This window comes from Gracilinanus agilis, chromosome 4 (genome assembly GCF_016433145.1).
Source record: "Gracilinanus agilis isolate LMUSP501 chromosome 4, AgileGrace, whole genome shotgun sequence".
NCBI classification, from domain to species: Eukaryota; Metazoa; Chordata; class Mammalia; order Didelphimorphia; family Didelphidae; genus Gracilinanus; species Gracilinanus agilis.
In genome coordinates, this window is record NC_058133.1 from 32,906,385 (window position 1) to 32,918,691 (window position 12,307).

A 12,307-nucleotide genomic window follows, 5' to 3' on the forward strand; every position below is an offset into this window, starting at 1 on the left:
AACTAATGTTTCTTTCGTGTTAAGAAGTTTTTATTTTTGTCATTGATTTTACTTATTTATCCATTTTGAGAGGAGTGTTGCTTTGTCTATAGTCCTTTCCACCAAATTCTGTTTGGTAGTTTATTTTCATATAAGGATGGAGTATTTGTTACTCTTGAATAAACAGGTTGGCTAGCTTCTGATGTAACAGAAAATTCATATCCAGCAAAGTTTAATTAAGAATGTTAGTGTTGTTTCTTAAGGATCAATAAGTAAACATTTATTAAGATATATCTGTACCAAGCTGAGGATACAAAGACAAAAACAGTTCCTGTCCTCAAAGTGTTTACATTTTACTAGAGGGTTACAACATAATCACAGATAAGTAAATACAGAATGCATATAAAATATGCAGATGATGGGGCAGAGAATTCCTAAAAACTGGGGGAAGATCAGACTGAACCCTTAATATATAGCTTTGCAAAATGCTGTGAAGTAGATGATCTTATTATCCCCATTTTACACATGAGGAAATTAGGCACAGGAAGATTATGTGGTTTTGCTGGAAGTTGGGGGAGGGGGAAGAGGAAGAAGAGATTCAGCATGCTGCAAAGTAGGGAAACTGGAGGTATGATGTTGGAGCAAGTCTGGTTAGGCTGAAAGAGTAATATGTAGTCAGCCTGGAATGATAGGCTGAAATCAGATTATGTAGGGATTTAAAGGCTACATATTTGAAGTTTATATTCTAGTCAGTGAGAAACTGTTGGAACTTTTTGAATATAGGAATGATTTAGTTACATTTGTCCTTTAGGTATATCAGTTTGACATTTGTGTGGAAGATGGATTGGAGAAGAGAAAGACTGTTTGTGAGAATCATTAGGAAGTTATTGTAGTGTGAAGACCTGGACTAAGGTAGAGGTGGATAGGACAGAGATTGAGGAGAGAATATTTGGTACCCAGATACAGGGAGTTGAATGAAAGACAGTGTATGGCTGTTCATGTGATAGAAATAGGGAAGTTGAAGAGTGGTTTTGACCTCTTTGTTTGACATTACCCTTTTCTCCCTTTGCAGGCTCTTTATACTTCACTTCACCCTTCTCTTCAAACCACTTTATGGCCAGGCTGGCTACCTTATAGCCAGGGCTCTTCACTTATGCCTCTTGGTGTTTATAGGTGCCTTTGGGATTCAAAAAGCCTCCTCAGGCCTCCTAGCTGACAAATCTCAGAATGGCCCATATTCATTTTATGTATTCTACTCAGGTTAACTTTTAAAAGCATTAAAAAGATAAAAAAAAAAAAAAAACAGAATTTTAGATATCGGTAACAGACAACTTGAAAATGCATATTCTTGTTTAAGATAGTCACGTGATACTGAAAAAAAATCCAGAACTCATATATATGTTATATTAAATAAACAAATCCTTTTTAGTCAGTTAAAACAGCATACCAAAATTGCTTAAGTACTGATTAAACTCCTGATTGTTCCTTGCAATGACTTCACCAGCACTTGTTTAATTAGCTTTGGCAAATCAACAAAGGCATTTCAGTTACCAATGTAATTACATTATTCTTGGAGAATATACAAATACAGTAAATTGTTGCTTTAAAATTAAATTAAATCAACACATGAGAATTTTTTTAATGGATTAAAGTCCAGTGAAGTATTTTTTGTGGAAAAAAAATGGACATTTTTCCACTTAATGATTTTTTTAAACATTTATTAATATTCGTTTTTAACATGGTTACATGATTCATGCTCCTACTTTCCCCTTCACCCCCCGCACCCCCCCCCCATAGCCAACACACATTTCCATTGGTTTTATCATGTGTCGTTGATCAAAACCTATTTCCAAATTGTTGTTAGTTGCATTGGTGTGGTGGTTTCGAGTCTACATCCCCAATCATGTCCACCCCAACCCTTGCGTTCAAGCAGTTGTTTTTCTTATATGTTTCCTCTCCTGCAGTCCTTCCTCTGAATGTGGGTAGCGTTCCTTTCCATACATCCCTCAGAATTGTCCTGGGTCATTGCATTGCTGCTGGTACAGAAGTCCATTACATTTGATTTTACCACAGTATATCAGTCTCTGTGTACAATGTTCTTCTGGCTCTGCTCCTCTCACTCTGCATCAGTTCCTGGAGGTCTTTCCAGTTCACCTGGAACTCCTCCAGTTTATTATTCCTTTGAGCGCAATAGTATTCCATCACCAGGATATACCACAATTTGTTCAGCCATTCCCCAGTTGAAGGACATACCCTCATTTTCCAGTTCTTTGCCACCACAAAAAGCGCAGCTATAAATATTTTCGTACAAGTCTGTTTATTTATGATCTCTTTCAGGTACAAACCCAACAGTGGTATGGCTGGATCAAAGGGCAGGCATTCTTTTATAGCCCTTTGAGCATAGCTCCATATTGCCAGCCAGAATGGTTGGATCAGTTTACAACTCCACCAGCAATGCATTAATGTCCCAATTTTGCCACGTCCCCTCCATTTTTTTGCTGTAGTTTAATGTACATGATTTAAAAAAATATAAAACAGATGATTGCCATTTGTATTTGGCATAAAGCAGATTCTACAATGTTGATTAAAAAAATCCAAATTCCACAAATCATTATTGCAGCCATTAACAAGGCAAGATACTTGATCAAGCAGAATTTTAAGAAATACTATTCCCATCCTATCCTATTTTTGTGTAGGGAATAAAATCTACTAAAACCTTTGTTTTATAAGACTTTTAATTTCTAGCTATGTATGTAGTCAAAGATATTTTTGGAACAAAACCATTTTAAGGCAGATATACATATATACATACCTACATGTGTATAGATAAAAGCAAACATTCACACACGAAGTACAATATCCATCCTGTAGCAGCAAATAACCATGATTATTTTTATTGGAGATTTCTTTATGATCATCATTACAATGAAAAATTCAAAGTATTTTTAAAATTATTACAGCACTGTGGAAAATAGCAAGATAAGAATCCAATCCAGAAAGGCTGAATTTCTCTTTATCGACAAGAATGAAGCATTCACAGCAATAGTCTTCAGTTCTTTCATAAATCTGGCTACATAAGGCAGAGATTTTTAATTATTCCATATATCACTAATTCAAATCTGGCCATTCTTGACCCATTTAATTTTGTGCCTTGGTGGACAATAGAGAAAGAAAAAAAAACCACAACTGTATTTTGTAATTGCCTCTCTGTGCTTATGACCAATGGGGACTGACAGAATAATATTTGGTTCGTGTCATTATTCATCCAATGATTTTCAAAGGCTAGTAGCTTGGTTGATATTTTAAATTGGTGACAGGTGAACTAAGCAAAAGCTCTGGCTAAAGTAAGCCACCAAACTAATACTGGTTTTAAAACTATCAGTTTTCTTCTTTGAACATCTTACTTAAAAAGCTTAATTAAATTTACCAACTTGGGATTTCCACCAACTGCTTCAATTTGTTTATAGGCTTCAGCTTCAAACTCCCTAAGTATATTTTGATGAACCTACATTCTCAAGATAATGTACACGGTATTTTTTAATATCTATGGTTATTTTCCTCTGCCACAAGATATTCTGAACCTGAGTGCTTTCAGATCTAGACCAAATAGCATGAATAGTAGGAAGTGAAAATTTGCTCTCAGATCTTTACAAAAACTTTTGTTCTCACTGTGTTCTTTGGAGTGTAGGTTAGCATAATCATCCCTAATTTGGAAAAAGAGACCAAATGTATTAAGGAATGGCTTTAAATCTTTGTAGTTGGAGAACAACTGCATGAGACCGACTGCTAATCCAAAAAGTCGACCTGTCTTCTGCAGCATCATAGCTTTATACTCTTCTTCAGTGGGACATGTGTAGTTTATCCCTCCAGTAAATATCTAAGCCTTGTCCCTGATGCTTGGTAGGTAAAGAGCTTTACTGCGTCTGGGTGATTGAGAGTTAAAACTTTCTCTAGTCCAAGGAAATACACATAATTGGCGGAATTGATTACAGATGGAATTCCATATATGCTGTGGGCAATGGGAAAGCCACAGCATAGTTTTGAATTGTCTTCAGTGTCATCAGTGAGTAAACTGGCATTATATAGCTTCTCTGTAACTTCAATGATAATCTGTCTTATCTTCCAGAACTTTCAGCCAGTGATTTGAATGCCTGTGAAAGTTTGGTTCTCACTTGTTTACTTGGTAATTGAAATAAGTACCTGTAGGGTTCTAAAAGAATTCTTTCAGATATTTTCTGAACTTCTTCCATAATTGGTCTCACTGCCTCCACCTTTGCTCCCTAAAGAACAGTGATGGCAAGACTTCATACTGTGGGACCCAAAGCTCTATCTGTTCATTTTGAAGAGCCTACCATTTATGTCTCCAAGTCATTTTTAAAATGTTAAACTTCACAGGAAACTGATTCCCAGGGTACTCTATTAGAGACTTCCAAACTGATATTCAAATTATTAATTGACATCTAGAGCTGACAGTTCAGCCAATTCCACTTTCCCTTAAGCTTCAAACCTTTTATTTTTATTTTTGTCTCTTCATCCTGATATTTAATCATTATTTTCTATTGATTCTTCTTTGATAGTTTCTCTTATTCTTTTCTCATTGCCACTGGGAAGGGAATGAGCATTTTTATAGCACTTGTGTCAGGAACTCTGCTAAGCCCTTTAACAAATATCTAATTTGATAATGCTTCTTAAAAAATATTTTGACAATACTACCCCTTGGCACCATAATTTCATCACACTAGGGGTAGCTCCTAAACTGACTGGTCTGTCCGACTCTGAATTACCACCTTTCCTAAGAAGGAATCACCACACTTGTTTACAAATTGGTATCTACCAGATCAAATACAGCTTCAGCCTGTACACCAAACCTTCCACAGTCGTCTTCTGATCTGTCTTTCCACTCCCCAACAGGAAAACTTCTGTTCTATTCAGGTTGCTTCTGCTGCAGTCCACTGCTCAGGCCTATTCTGTTTGCCCTAACCAAAATGCCTTCTTATCTCTTCATTAGGAATTTTAAATTTAAGGTCTGGTCTAATTCCGGCTTCAACTCTTAAATCCCATGTGCCTCAGAATTCATTACTTTTTGAAAAAATATATCCTTTAATTCTAATTATTTGCCAATATATGCCTTACCCACTTCTCCCTCCCCATCATAACCTAATAATAAAGAAAAGTTAATTAAGATAAATATTAAAGCACTTTTAAATAGAACATGCAACATTCTGCACCCATAATCCCACACTTTTCTACTGCCATAAAAATAAATTTCATCTTCTGTTCTATTGGACCAAGTCTTGTCATTGTATTTTTTCAGAGTTTAATTGTCTTTTGGTAGTTTTGTTTACATTAAGTAGTAATTATTTATATTCTCCTGGTTCTGCTTTATTCTCTGTATCAAATCATACCAGTCTTCTCTTAGTTCTACAAATTTCTTACTTTTATTTCCTATAAAAATATTCCATTTTGTTTATACACTGTGGTTTGTTCAGTTCTCCCCCAATGAATGCCTACCTTATCTTCAATGTTTAGCTACCATAAAAAGTTCTGTTATATTAATATTTTGATACATTAAGACCTTTCTTGTCTTTGATCTCTTTGGGGCATATGACCACTAATGGGACTTGCTAGGTCAGAAGGTATCAACAGATTAGTGATTTTCCTCCTATAATTCTGATCTTCCCTTTTTTTCTGAAATTTTATCACACATTTTAACATTTGGTTATATACTGTCTTGTTTCTAAGTGTTTGATGGGTTTGCCTTGTCTGTCCAAGTAGATAAATTGTTATTGATTTGAAGACAAAGAACATACCTTATTCTTTACTTATTAGGACTACTCCCAAAGTAACTATTTGCTAGAGTACCAAGTGCAGTGTATTATTGCCTGACTTTACTAAATCACAAATTCTTGTCAGGAACCTTGTCACAACTAAACTAACTAACACTCTCTCTCTCTCTCTCTCTCTCTCTCTCTCTCTCTCTCTCATAGATATTTCTTGAATTGCCCTATAATTGGTATTCTCTAGTTATTAGTGTTTGCTAGACTCCCTACTTGACTTTTGAATCCCTTGCCTCTTCGTACTATTGCCGATCACTGTCAAAATCTTACCCTAGAATTATTCCTAATGCCCACCTTCTGTATTCCTGTTGACCAACTTCTGAAGGGAGATAGAGGAAATCACAAAACCATGTTAGTTGAATCTACAACAAATTTATGTTGCCAAATCTCAACATCCTGACCATTTCCATACCATTTTCCTCCCTAGCCCCAATTTTGAAGTTAGGGCTTAGAACCACCTTGGGCTCTGTTTGATAGTTGACCTTAATCTCATCTGGAATTAGGCTTTTTCTGTCACTTTCTTAAGGTGTCGTCCTTTCCACCCACCCTGCCCCACCTTTCAGCTAACCTTCTTGTGTTGTGTCTCCTATTAGAATGTGAGCTCCCTAAGTTCTTGCTTACTTGTATCTGTATTGCCAATGGGCTCAATAAATGCTTGCTCTATCTCTGTCTAGGTCTTTTTTTTTTTTTTTTTTACCCTTACCTTCCGTCTTGGAGTCAATACTGTGTATTGGTTCCAAGGCAGAAGAGTGGTAAGGGCTAGGCAAGGGGAGGTTAAGTGACTTGCCCAGGATCACATAGCTGGGAAGTGTCTGAGGTCAGATTTGAACCTAGGACCTCCAGTCTCTAGGCTTGGCTTTCAATCCACTGAGCTACCCAGCTGTCCCCTTATAACTAGGTCTTCATTGCAGCAAGTCAGACATTCTACTGGCTGTGTCCTCTCAACCGCAGCTGTTGCAAACCTTTTAAGGCTCCCCCCTTGCACACCTTGTCAGCTGAAGATATCGCCTCATACTATAGAAATTGAGGCCTTGTCAAATTTCCAAGAAAGGCTGTGACAGTAGTCTTCTCACCAAAGCTAACTGTCTTGGCAACTTCAAAATAAAGAAGCCCAAGGATGTGTCCAGCACCCTGCAGGGACAAGTTATCTCTTGAGCCACAAGGCCTGTTGAACAAAAGCTGTCCCAAGCCCTGCCTCAAGTAGTTAATATTACCAAAGCTGGTCATACATACTTAAAAATCCTAAGGAATGATCAGGGATAACTTGAGTAAATCATGTGTGTTATCATGTATAATAACAAAGCCTACAAACCAGGGTGTGGTATACATTTAAACCCATCTTTGTGTTTATCTAAAATTTTAAACTGATACAAATGCTATTCAACTACAACTGTTCTTTCTAATATAATTAAAGCCTTTATATTTTGAATCTTCTTCATCTCTACCTCCTGACTTTTTTCATGTCTCAGCTAAAGTCACACCCTTTGTAAAAGGCCCTTAATCTCAGCGTGTTCCATCTGGATCTCCAGACTCTCCTCTTGTTTGTACAGAGTTGTTTATATACCCATTAGACTGTGAGCTCCTTGAGAGTAGGAATTGTTTTTACCTTGGTATCACCAACAGTAAGCCATGTGCCTGGCACACACCTTAAATACTTCTGGTTTTGACTTGATTAAATTAGACATGTCAAAGTTCTTAAAGGCAAAAAAACAGCCATGCTTTGGGTAGCATTTTTTCTGTAGACATCTGTCATATTTAATTGAACATTTGATAACATTCTAACTCTGTCATGTCCTTAACATGTTTTTTTTTTGTTTTTTTTTTTTTTTAATTTGGGGATGGGGCTAAGAACCTCTCTTGGATTTGTGTTAGTAATAAAATATCTCCTCTGAGAATTACTGATTTATTCATTGTATTATCTCAGCAAAGCACTGTTGTAACTTATAAGTGACCCCTCTTTTTTTTTATCTGTCCCTCCCATTCCCACCACCTCCTCCAGAATATTAAAAAGTAAAGGCCAGTCCTCAATAGAAGAAAACTTGTCCCTTGTTTTTTCCATGCCTCTCAGGTTTCCCATTTTTAGTTACAATGAAAAGAGCTGCCTTAAATATTTTTATATATGGTCTTTTTCTTTCTTTGATTTCTTTGAGGTATAGGCCTATACCACTGTATTGCTGTGTCAAAGGGTATTATGTACATTTTGGTAATTTGGGCATAGTTCTAAATTCTTCCCGAAATGCCTAGACCAGTTCACAACTCCACTAACTTTTCTCACAACCCCTCTACTTTTTGTCAGATTTTACTCCTTAATTATCTTTGCAGTCTGGAAGAACCTCTGTATTATAAATTTAGGACATTTTTCATGTGAATATTGAATAATTTGTATTTCTTTCTTCGAAAACTTCTTATTCATGTCCTTTGACCATTATTGGGGAATGACTCTTGATTTTATCTATTTGAATCCATTCCTCATGTATCTTGAAAATGAAAACTATCAGAGAAACCTGCTGCAAAGAATTTTTCCACATTTTTCATTTCCAGCTCTCCTATGAAAAATAATTTCTTCCTTTATCCATTCATTTGTTATCACCTTTTGGTCTAAATAATGTTTCCATTTGAAGCTTCCCTCAATATAGGCTGTGAGGTTTTGCTTGTTTCTTACTCTTTAAAAAATCTGAAGATTTTTTTTCATTGTCTTCCTTTCTTGTCCTAGATGCAATCATTTTGTTTGTGTAGAAACCTTTCAGTTTCATGTAATCAGAGTTATCCACTTTATCTTTTGTAATTGTCTCGATCTCTTGTTTGGTTGAGAATTCATTTTCTACCCATAGTTGTATTAAGGTCATGTATTGGTACAAGCCTTAATTTCTTCCAGGCTGCTTTTAAGTTTTCCCAGTAGTTTTTTATCAAGTCGGAAGTTCTTTCCTAAGTAATTTGCATTTTCCAATTTATCTAACACTGGGTGAGTGCCATTGTTTCTGACTCTCCTTTGTTAGGCTTGTTTTAGTTCTTGTGGTCTGCCTCTGTTTTTTTTTTGTTTTGTTTTGTTTTTGTTTTTTTTTGTTTTTGTTTTTTAAAACAATGTTTATATTATCTTTTTGCTTTATTTATTTGTTTGTTTTCTTTTAAACCCTTACCTTACTATGCATTGGTTTTCAAGCTGAAGAGTGGTAAGGGCTAGGCAATGGGGTTTAAGTGACTTGCCCAGAGTCACACAGCTAGGAAGTGTCTGAGGTCAAATTTGAACCCAGGACCTCTCATCTTTGGGTCTGACTCTCAATCCACTGAGCCAAGCAGCTGCCCCTCTGCCTCTGTTTTTTAACCAATACCAAAGTGGTTTTGATGACAAGTTTTTTATGATACAGCTTGAAGTCTGAAAAAACTGGTCATCTTTCATCTCTTTTTCATTATTTCCCTTAATATTTTTAGATCTTTCATTTGTTCAAATCACATTTTATCAAGTTCTATAAAAATTACCTTTGATAAATTAATTGGTATAACATTAAAACTAAGTTAACTTATTATTATTGTCATTTTTATCCTAGATCCTCACCCAGATATGAGCAATAGAAATTACTTCTCTAAGGAATACTTTGTCATTTAATCTACACAAGTATTTTGTATTCCTAAATACTTTATATGAATTTTATAGTTATTTGGACTAGAATTTCCCTTTCCATTATAGCTTCTTTGATATTATTGTAATATGGAAATGCTGTTAATTTAGGGATAAGGAGTTATTTTGTAGCCCACAGCTTTGCTGAAGCTAGAAATTGTCTCAGTATCTTTAGCATTTTCTTAAGCTTACCATGTCATTCACATATAGGGATAGTTTTATTTTCTATTTACCTATCTTTATGTCTTTACTTTTTCTTACTTGTTTTATTGTAGTAGCTAGCTTTTCCAGAATTATTAGTATGGAGAGTGGGCATCCTTGCTTTTACTTTTATATTTATTGGGAAAGTCTACTATATCACTATTTCATATGATTACTTCCTTTTGGTTTTAGATAAGATACTGTGTGTTTTAATGTCCTGCTGTGCCTATGCTAATGAATATTATACTTATTCAGGTTTGTTTGTTTTTTAACCCTTACTCTGACTTAGAATCTATTCTAAGTATTGGTTCTAAGTAGGCAGTTGGACCTTGCCCAGGATCATACAGCTAGGAAATGTCTGAGGTCAAATTTGAACTCACGGCTTCCCATCTCCAGACCTGGCTTTCTATCCACTGAGCCATCTACTTGCCCCACCCACTCTGAAGCTTTTTCTGTATCTATTGAGATATCATGTGGCTGGGGATGTTTTTGTTAAGTTAATTACTTTCATAATGTTGCACCATGTGAGTATGAAGCCAACTTGGTCATAATGAATGATTTCTTGGAGGAATTGTTATCTGATAAGACTTTATTTTAAAATTTTGACTCAGTGTTCCTTGATGATAACGGTCTATAGTTTTTCTGTGCTTTATCTTTCCTAGGCTTAGTTATTAGGAATATATTTTTCTCGTAAAAGGAATTCTGGTAGATTGCTTTCTTTCTCAGTTTTTAAGAACAATTTGTGTGATATTGTTATTGTTCTTTAAAGCTTGATAGAATTTTTTTTTAAACCCTTGTACTTCGGTGTATTGTCTCATAGGTGGAAGAGTGGTAAGGGTGGGCAATGGGGGTCAAGTGACTTGCCCAGGGTCACACAGCTGGGAAGTGGCTGAGGCCGGGTTTGAACCTAGGACCTCCCGTCTCTAGGCCTGACTCTCAATCCACTGAGCTACCCAGCTGCCCCTTTAATTTTACTATTAATCCACCAGAACCAGGATTTTTCCTTTGGTGGTTCTTTACAACTAATTCTTCTTTTTTTGAGATTGGATTATTTAAGATGTCTATTTAATCATCTGTTTATTTGATTATTTTATATTTTTGGAGGTATTCCCTTTAGTTTTTCTCTTTTTGTTATATTATAGTTTTTTAGCCTTATTTATTTGTTGGTTTTGTAATATATATTTTAAATGCATATTCCGATGTTTTTCCCCCCTAAATATCGCTTCTCGGTATCCCACAAATTTTAGTATATTGTTTCACCATTGTAATTTTCCTTAACATATTGTTTCTATGATTTTTTTCTTTGACTTGTCCATTATTTAGGATTTCATTGTAAAAGTGTCTGTTTAGATCCATGTCTTTTGTTTATATCCTTTGAATTACTGTTTTTGTGTATTTATAGTTCTGCCTTTTTACATTTATTTGCACTCTGTCAGTTTTTGTAAAAGTTCCATGTGGTGTTTATGTTCTTCAGCAGTCCTGTTGAGAAGATGCCATAAATCTAGTAACTGTAGTTTCTCCAGCAGTTTGTTCGATTCTATATTTTCCCTTTGGTTTCTTTCCTTTAAAATGTCTAAAACAGCGGGACAAGGAAATCTCCTACCAGTCTTTATTACTGTTTGTGTCTTCTTGTAATTCATTTAATTTTGTCTATGATATGGTAGGTTCCATAGTAGAGAAAAGAGAGTCCCCTTAGGAGACATTGCAAAAGCCAAGTTTAGGGGTTAAAGGCTCCTGAAACAGAGTAGAGGCTGTATGAGTAGAAGAAAGGAATGGAACAAATGAATGCTTGGCAGGCAGCTAAGGGTGGTCCCCCAATAGAAATCTGGAGCTTTTGATAAGGGGAGTATTTCGGGAAAAACGGAATAAATTTCATTCTGTTATGTTTAATTTGAATAGTCTATAGAGCATCTAAAGGAGAGGAGTTTAGGAGAAAGAGCTAAGTTAGGGCTATAGTCATAGTTTTGGATACTTATAAATCATTGTGCTTCATTGAAAGTCAAATGAGTATTAAATGAAATCATTTTATTATTATTACATGAAAGACATTGAGGATGCACTGGAAAAAAGCTTCCCAAGTTCCTGTTTTCAAAGAGCTGACATTCTAATAGGGAAAACAGCATATATACAAATAAATTAATATAAAATTATATATAATATCTAAATTATCTATAAAAAGTAGGGGACAGCTAGGTAGCACAGCAGATAGAGTGCCAAGCCTGGATGCAGGAAGGCTCATCTTTGAGTTTAAATCTGGCCTCAGATACTTTTTAACTATGTGATTTCAGACGAGTCACTTAACCTTGTTTGCCTCCATTTCTTCAGCTGTAAAATGGCCTGGAGAAGGAAATGGATAAACCAATTCAGTATCTTTGCCAAGAAAATTTCAAACGAGAATCAACCCAAATAAGTTGGGCATGACTAAAAATAACTAAATGACAACATATACAAAGTAATTTCAGTTTAGTAGGCAGAAGCCCTAACTAAGGGGGTTAAGAAAGGCCTCTTGATAGAGGTGACATTTAAACTATATATACCTTGAAAGAGGTTGATGGGTGGAGGGAAGAACCTTCATTAGGTCCCATACCTTGATGTATATATGACAAGCCAACCTCCTCTTCTGGTTTTACAGGTCCTCTGTAGCATGAGAGATGAGCACAAAAGGCATTATAAT

The 12,307-nt window shown here is 35.5% G+C and overlaps 1 pseudogene; it reads right to left on the bottom strand.

Annotated features, from left to right (window-relative positions):
- Positions 1-3,357: 3,357 nt before the first annotated feature.
- Positions 3,358-4,229, bottom strand: LOC123247375 (annotated as a pseudogene).
- Between the last annotated feature and the right edge of the window lie 8,078 nt (positions 4,230-12,307).